Genomic DNA, 8,851 nt, shown 5'->3' with positions numbered 1-8,851 from the left:
CAATGTGATCACTCCTCAGAGAGACAGAATGGAGATCTGTGTCAGGTCACCTTGAGGCGAGGTGACAGATGCACACCGTAGGGATCAGGAGTGCACCGCAAGGTTGTGGACCCTACGGCTGACTGCTGCAGACGGGAGACAGGTCCCACCGGGGTTAGAGCGTAAGATTCCCTGGGGCGCAGAGTCTAAGAGCCAGCAGGTGTTCACCAGCGCCTCGAGTGGTGAGGATGGACTTGGCTGCAACTGGCTCCAGGTCGCGACCCCCAGGGTCCCCCAGCTCACACCCATAGTAGGCAACAGGAAGACAGGAATAGTCAGGGACACACCAAAAGGTCAGGATCACAGGCAAACAGGGATAGCCAAAGACACGCCAAGAGTCGGTAACAGAACAACAGAAGAGCACACGGCAGGTAACAGGAAGCTAAACACACAAAGGAATACACAATGGTTGATCAGCACTGTTGGCTTGCAGTGCACAGGTTAATATAGGGCTCCCTGATAGGGCCTGGGGTGGAGCCATGCTTAGAGGAGAGGTTATAAAAACCACCAGGTGGAAGTGGCTGGCCTCTTAGTCTGAACACATGAGGGGAGGTAAGAAAACAGGAAGATCACTGCATAACCATGACAATCTGTCAATGTAAACGGACAGATCTCCTTTCTGTCAGGGGAGTAGAGAGAGATTGTCTGTTTCTAGTGATCAGGAACAGTGATCTCTCTCCTCCTCCAGTCAGTCACAGTTAGAATCATTCCCTAGGACGCATGTGGCTACTTTTAGCTCTGATTGTTGTATAAATGTCAACGGTCCCAAAAAAGTGTCAAAAGTGTCTGATCTGTCCGACGCAATGCCACAGTCCTGCTAAAAATTGCTGATCTTTGCCATTACTAGTATAAAAAATAATAAAAATGCCATAAACCTATTGCCTATTTTGTAGATGCTATAACTTTTGCCCAAACCAATCAATATACGCTTATTGTGATTTTCTCCAGTCATCTTCCAGGACGGCACAACTGAGATGACTGGTCTCACCTGACAGGAAACACAATCAACAACAGAGTTTAAAAGTCGGAACAGTATGGAGAAGGAGGGTGGACCTGAACAAGCAGCTGCTGAGGTCGCCATAAGGGGTGAGTGATCCTGCTGTGGGGGAGGGGAGGGATTTGGGGTGACACCGGGTAGCTTAATGGCTTGATTTGTCATTCATAGGTCCAGAATGTCCTGCCCAGGGGTCGACCAGTAGGTCTAAACCCAAAGCTACTTCCAAGTCTAGACGCTGTGGGTATTGTAACGATTAACATTCGCAAAACCACAGCAAGCCTTTTTGTGACAAATGCATCTTTAAGCTTGCAGGCAAGGAGACAGCACAGGTTGTGAAGGAATGCCGGGCACTGCAGTCAGAGATGCTAGCAACCGTTCAATCCTTTAGGACAACGTTTGAAAAACGACAGGTCCTGATCCCATCAGGAAAGGACAGCCCACCTCACAGGAGGACATGTCCACCGGTTATACGGGAAGGTCCCAAGAACCTACCCCCTACCATTCAGACGAAGAAGAGGGTTAGGCTTCAGAGATAAGCTCCGAGAGGAAGGGGAAGATTCTGATCAGGACAGCCAGGTGGAGGCTAGGCCTGGGGGACACCTGTTTTCAGCTGAGGATATGGAGGGTCTTCTTAAAGCCATTTATATGTCAGAGGACGTCAGAGGATAGGGTGTATAGGGGTCTGGGTAAGCTGCAAGCTAAATCCTTCCTGGTACACCAGTCCCTTAAAGATATAATTCTAAGGGAATGGAAAGTGCCTGAGTGCAAGCTTCTAAAGCTAAAGACCTGGAAGCGTAGATGCCCTTTTAAGGAAGAAGAGGAAGAGAAATTCTTTAAGGTCCCTCACTTGGATGCGTCCTTAGCGCAGATTTCCAAGAGGTTGGACCTGTCCTTCGAGGACTCAGGCAACATTCAGGATCAGATGGATAAAAAAATCTGAGAACTTGTTACGTAGAGCCTGGGAGGCTAATGCTGAAGCTATGTGCCCAGCATTGGCCTCAGCTTGTGTGGCCAGAAACGCAGACGCTTGGCGGAATAGGTTGATGGACCACGTCTCGCGTAAAAAATAGTCTAAGTAAGTGATTTGAGAGAGCTGTAGCCTATTTGGCAGACGCAGTGGTGGAGACAGTGAGAACGACTGCTTAGTCAGCGGCACTACTGAACCCCGCTAGGAAGCCCCTATGGGTAAAAACATGGGATGGAGATTTTACCTCTAAGTCCCGATTGTGTGGTATTCCTTTTGAAGGCTCCCTGTTGTTTGGTTCGGGACTTGAGCAAGTGCATCCCGATCCACAGAGAAGGGTAAGGAATTCCCTATAAAGCCAAAGAGAGAGAGAGGGAAGAAATTTTTTCAAGGCCCCTCGGCAAAGGGTCAGTCTAAGAGTAAAAGTGATTAGAGAAAAAAGTGGGGGCTTGGGATCCTTTTTTCCAGTTCTGGACCTTCCAACAAAGAAACCAAATGATGCCAGCATAAAGGTTGGCGCAAGGCTCTTTTGGTTCCTCCCTCAATGGGAGAAAATCACACAGAGTCCTTATATCTTAAGTCTCGTAAGAGAGGGATACAGGTTGGAATTTCAGGCGAATCCCCCTCAAATGTCTTGTTACCTGTCTTTCCAAGGACCCACTCAGAGCGAGGGGCCTTTTGGGAAGTATTCGAGAACTCGCAGAGCAGGAAGTAATTATTCCGGTGCCAGTGAGTCAGTGGACACTCGGGTTTTAGTCCCATATTTTCATGCTCCTGAAGCCATCAGTCAAGTTTCGGTTAATCATAAAAGTTAAACCAGTACTTGCTATACAAAAAATTCAGGATGGAGAGTATTTATTCTGTAAGAAAACATCTCCAGAAAGGGGTCTTCATGAGAACGCTAGATCTGAGAGACGCGTATTTACATGTACACCAGAAGTACCTGCTTTTCACGGTACTCACAGAGTGGGGGGTGGAGCATTCGCAGTTCAGGGCCCTCCCTTTCGGCCTTGCGGCAACAAGAATCTTCACCAAGGTCCTCACCGAAGTGGTATCTTTCCTACACCTCCAGGGGATAGCACTGATACCATACTTAGACGATTTGCTGATCTACAGCCCGGCCCAAGAACAGCTTTTGGTAGACAGGGACATAGTGTTGTCCACCCTAGATTCCTTGGGTTGGATGGCAGCCCGGAGAAGTCCTCCCTGGACCCATCACAGTCCAAGGTGTACTTAGGGTACCAGCTAGACTCGGTGGCTCAAAGAATATTTCTTCCTTCAGAAAAGATTTCAAAGGTTCAAGGAGCAGTGGGGGCTCTCCTTGAGTCTGGAGAGGTCTAGTTAAGGAACATCATGAGAGTTCTGGGGCTCATGACTTCAAGGAACTTCTGGCAGTTGGAAAGGTGCTAAGCTTTTTCAAGAAGCAGATCCAAGGCAGGGAGGCGCAAGTCTTCTCGGACAGCCTGGTAACAGTGTCCTACCTGAACCGCCAAGGGGGGACAAGGTCAGGCAGTTTGAGGAGATTAACTCAAGAGATCCTAGGGGAAGCAGAGGAGAATATTCTCTCACTTTCAGAAGTCCACATGAAAGGCTCACTCAACCTTCAGGCAGATATTCTCAGCAGGCGGCCCGTTCATCAGGGAGAGTGGGAGCTGAACGAGGAAGTTTTTGATCTGGTAAGCCGTCATTTCGGCAAGCCAGAGATAGATTTGTTTGCCCACCAGAAAAACACGAAGGTTCGGAGGTTCTTCTCCCTCACCAGGGAGCAGGGATCCTTGGGGTTGAACGCCTTTGCTCAGAACTGGGATTTTGCTCTGGCGTATGCATTCCCTCTCCTAATGCTCATACCTCTGGTGTTGCAGAAGCTATCGCAGTCAAGGGGAGACATCATTCTGATCACACCTTGGTAGCCGAAGAGGGCTTGGTTCCCCACCATATGGAGATGGTCGGTTGTTCCTCCGCTGTGTCTTCCAGTTCAGAGAGATCTCCTTTGCCAGGGCCCAATCATTCATCCCGACCCAGGGTTTCTCTCTGACGGCCTGGCTTTTGAGATGGAAATCCTCAGGGATAGGGGATGCTCGGAGAAGGTGATTGATACACTCTTACTCAGTAGAAAGAAGGTCACCAGACAGATATATGCTAAAGTCTGGAAGGTCTTCTCCCGTTGGCTTCAGTCAAAGGAGGGAGCCTTCCAAATGGTTCCAACCGTTCTGTATTTCCTTCAGGATGGGGTGGACCAGGGGTTAGCGGTTAGCACCCTTAGGGTTCAGGTAGCGGCCCTGTCTGTATTTTTTGACAGAAGTCTGGCTCGAGACCCCCTCCCCTTGTAAAAAGGTTTTTGTTGGCCAGGGAGAGGTTAGCCCTGGTAAGGACAATCAGGTTCCCACAGTGGGATTTATCCCTGGTATTGGATGCCCTATCGAAAAGGGCCTTTTTTGCCGGTGGCTCAAGTTTCCTTTAAATTTCCTTCATTTAAGTTGGCCTTCCTTCTGGCCATTACCACAGCTAGAAGGATTGGCGACCTACAAGCTCTGACGATTAAAGAGTCATTTTTTCTGATCCTGGAGGATAGGGTAATCCTCAGACAGGACCCTCTATATTTACCAAAAGTGACTTCTGGGTTTCACAGGTCACAGGAGATTATCCTTCCAACCTTCTGCCAGAGTCCTAAAAATGAGAAGGAAGAAAGATTCCACCTCTTAGACATTAGGCGCTGTCTCCTAGTCTATCTAGAAAGGGTGAGAGAATTTAGGAGATAAAACCATCTACTGATCCCCTTTTCTGGCCAAAGAAAGGGTTTGCAGGCCTCCAAACCAACAATAGCAAGGTGGATCAAACAGAACAAAGCGATAGCTTATAGGCTCTCAGGTAAGCCGGTACCAGTCCACCTTAAGGCGCACTCAACTAGATCTCTGGCGACCTCCTGGGCAGAGAGGGCCGGCACTTTGATTGATCAAATCTGCAAGGCAGCAACATGGACGAGCCATGAGACGTTTCTGAGGCACTACAGAGTGGAGCTGTTGTCCCCCCAGGACTTGGTGTTTGGCAGGAAGGTCCTACAGGCGGTGGCCCCACCCTAAGGTAGGCCTGAACTTCTTGCTCATTGTCTCAGGTGTACCGTCCTGGAAGATGACTGGAGAAAATTACCAGTTACACTTACTGGTAAGGGGTTTTCTGGGAAATCTTCCAAGAAGGCAGGCCTACTTCCCTATCCTTATATGTTGGTGATGTTTTCATTCTTCACAGAATGTTCCCTCTGACACTGGTGTGGGCCTATACTTTGTCACTGTGGGTCGGAGGCAGAAAACCTGTTACCGGTAAGTTTAACTGGTATTTTTTTTTTTTACCAAAAATATGTAGCAGTATATATATATCGGCCTAAACTGAGGAAGAAATGTGCTTTTTTACATTTTTTTGGGGATATTTATTATAGCAGAAAGTAAAAAATATTGTTTTTTTTTTTCAAAATTGTAGTTCTTTTTTTGTTTATAGCGCAAAAAGTAAAAACCACAGAGATTATCAAATACCACCAAAAGAAAGCTCTACTTGTGGGAGACAAAAAAGAGACATATATTTCGCACGGCCGCACAATTGTCAGATAAGGCGACGCGGTGCCGCATCGCAAAAAATGGCCTGATCAGGACGTGGATAAATCCTTCCGGGGCTAAAGTGGATAAATGGAATGAGATGGCCCGGCTGGACTGGGCGTGTAGCTAAATGATTCAACAGCAGGTGGATAACTAGTCTTCTGGGATAACAGGTAACATCAAAACCTTGCAAATTAAAGCCATTGAACTACATGTACCAGCATGGCTGCTGATCTCTGGGAATAGAGGTGACAGATAAGCAGCAAAGCAGTAGATCTTTGGTGACGGCATTCTAATAACACGTCCCAATGACCTTCTATCAATTGTATCATCTTTCTAGCGAGTGAGCCTGTTATATAAAGAACCCATCATCAGCATTTGCTGGAAGCGCTTAATACTCTCATATAACTATTAATAAAGCAGATATGAATTATTTTTCTTTATAAAGGGGATCACTTTCTGGAAATGTTCGGCCTCCTCCAGTTATATAATCCGGGAAGTTTCAGTAGAATTGTTGGGAGTTTTCTGTATCTGGTCTTTGTGGAGGAGGACCCGCTGATGGCCTACTGGTGGAGTCTGTCCTCTCTTACATCCCAGCAGGCTGTAGACGTGTCTCTGCCACTCCGAGGACGCATAGTAATAGATCAGAGGATCCAGACAACAACTGACACTGCTCACACTGACACTGATGATGTAGACGACGTACAGGAAGTTACTGGCTTGGTTATAGACCTGCAGGAAATGCATGAACCAAATAACATTGGCTGGGCCAAAGCAGAGGACAAACACACACAACACAACCACAGACAGGAGGACGGCTCGGGATCTCTTCTGGGCGCCCTTCATGCTCGGTGCTCTGAGACTGCGGACGATTCCAATGTAACAGAAGGTTGTAATAATTAAAGGTAAGAAATAGAAAAGTGCCATATAAATGGGGAAAATGTAGTAAACATGAAACCTTTCAAATAATTCGGCATCCAGAACATCATAACAAGTTGTGATATTCACGTCGGGTAATGGTTGGGTTAGTTGTCTTATGAGAATCGGCACGGTGCTGACCATCGATATCACCCAGATGAAGCAACACACCAGCCAGGATCTTCTCACTGTGCGCCAGGGAAGGGACTGGACCGGGTAGACCAGAGCCAGGAACCGGTCCACACTGATACTCGTCATCAGCAGGATGGATCCACACATGTTACTTAAATACATGGCCATGACTAATCGGCACATCCCTTCCCCCATCAGCCAGTTATTTCCTGAGAATCTGTACACGATGTGGAAAGGAAGAATACTGACAAAGAGAACATCAGCAGCGGCTAGGTTCAGCAGGTACACCACTGCCGGCTTCTTCACCTTCACCTTCACCAAGAACACGATGATCGCCATTATATTGAGAGGAAGAGCCACGAGGAGAACCACGGTATAGATGGAGGGCACAAACTTCGTCACCAACCAACTGTTCATATACTTCTTATATTCATCTAAAAACATATTGTGTAGTATGTGGGCCTCAATTTGTTTTGTTGAGTCCACCCAATTGTTATTACCTGAAAAAAATCAAAATATGAGGTGAAATCATTTACCAGAAATATTTTGCAGCATTTTTCACATTGCAGCAAACAGGAGGACAGCTGGGGATTTCTCGTATGTCCCCTTAATTTTTGGTGCCCTGAGACCTGCTGATGATCCCAATGTGTAGCACCCTGGAGTTTAGGGAAGGAGCTCCTCACAAATTGACTTGCCAGGAGTAGTTATCCTGGTTGATTGTTAGAGATCTATTGATTTCTCCCTAAGTTTTGGTCTTGTTGCACTTTTTTCTTCTACCACTAGGTGCTTGGGTACTTGGGGACATTAGATATGAAATGGTAAATGCAAGGTCAGGTTATGAGTATATGGGTTATCTCTGCCAATGGGCAGGGGTTTTCTTGATCCTATGGCCTCCTGGGGAGCCCTATATATTTGGGTGGAGTCAAGTGATCGGGGTTCTGTGCCACCTGAATGGCTGTCTGGGTAGACGTGTGTTGTATTGCCCGGGCTGATAGGCCAGAGTTTGGGCCTATCCCGGGCACATCTTGCTTCTAGGCTGTATGAGGAACTATCCAGAAGCAAGAGAGCAGAGCAGGGATTGCGGCGTGCAGTCCAACCAGAAGTGACGGTTCTGCCGGCCGGAGAACCTGTCGTGGTCGGAGGTAGAGGGGAAGCTGTTGCCACTAAGGGAACAACAGCCTTATTACCAGGGACCACAGTGAGTAACTGATGCAAGTACCAGAGCAGTATTCTCACAAACCGGGTGGTGGTGAAGAATTGGGAAATTTCAGTGGGTATCAAGCCAGGAACCCAACCAGCGGAGGTGACTCTTGTAGAGCAGCCTTGCGTGTCAAGCCAGGGACTGGGCAGGCCAGTGGGGTAAAGCTTGAGAGGTATCTTGAGTGCCAAGCCAGGGACCCAACAGAGAGGCGGTTAATCAATAATTAGCCAAGGTAGCTACACTTGGCAGGTAAATTTAGGAGCAACCCTGCCTAAACATCAGGGTGCTACAAAACTTTAGAAAAGCATCGCCCTTAACTGTTCATTGAGTATAAGGAAAGCCTGTGATGTGTGTCTGCTGCGGGGCAATTCTGGGAAAATACCTGAGGGACCTTACATGCTGGTGGCTCCTTTGATGATACTGCTACAAAGTGTTTAATCAACCAATCAGGTACTTTGCTTATTAAATAATAAGGAAAAATGTGTCTATCAAGGGAAGTTTTGAGTGGAAGGGGAAAAAAATAATAATGTAAGGATAAGCCTAGGAAGGAAGGGCAGAGAAATGCATGTACATACTATACATGGAAGACACAGAGGTGTATATAGATCAGAATTAGAGGTTGGATGTGTGGAGGGTCTATATACTTGGTAAGATAGGGCAGAAGGACTGGATATTCGAAAGGGGATTTATAGGTGTTCCTATTCTATTGTATTTTGTATATAATCTGTTGGACTTGTCATCTGTTTCTAAGATCTAATAAAAAAAAGACCAGCTGTGCCTTTCATTTCCCTAGAGACCGACCTCCTGAGGTCACTCGATCAACCTGGGCTTACCCAGTATGTGCCGGGTTATAGGCACCAGGAGCAGCTGTGCCTTTGGTTTTCCCAGGAAGTGATAATCTGCATATTTATGGGAATTTGGCCAATCCCCAGGCAGGAGGCCTGGCAGGGTGGCTGGATCAGCCCCTAAATATTGTGGGGTCCGGCCAGCAAGGGGGTGGGGTGAAAGATGGA

The 8,851-nt window shown here is 47.3% G+C and overlaps 1 pseudogene; it reads right to left on the bottom strand.

The window, feature by feature from the left end:
- Positions 1-6,002: 6,002 nt before the first annotated feature.
- Positions 6,003-7,107, bottom strand: LOC143976222 (proteinase-activated receptor 1 pseudogene; annotated as a pseudogene).
- Positions 7,108-8,851: the final 1,744 nt, after the last annotated feature.

Source organism: Lithobates pipiens, unplaced genomic scaffold (assembly GCF_037356315.1).
Source record: "Lithobates pipiens isolate NorthernLeopardFrog02 unplaced genomic scaffold, aLitPip1_a1.2 Scaffold_13, whole genome shotgun sequence".
Taxonomy (NCBI): Eukaryota; Metazoa; Chordata; class Amphibia; order Anura; family Ranidae; genus Lithobates; species Lithobates pipiens.
This window is presented reverse-complemented; position numbering and strand designations above follow the sequence as displayed.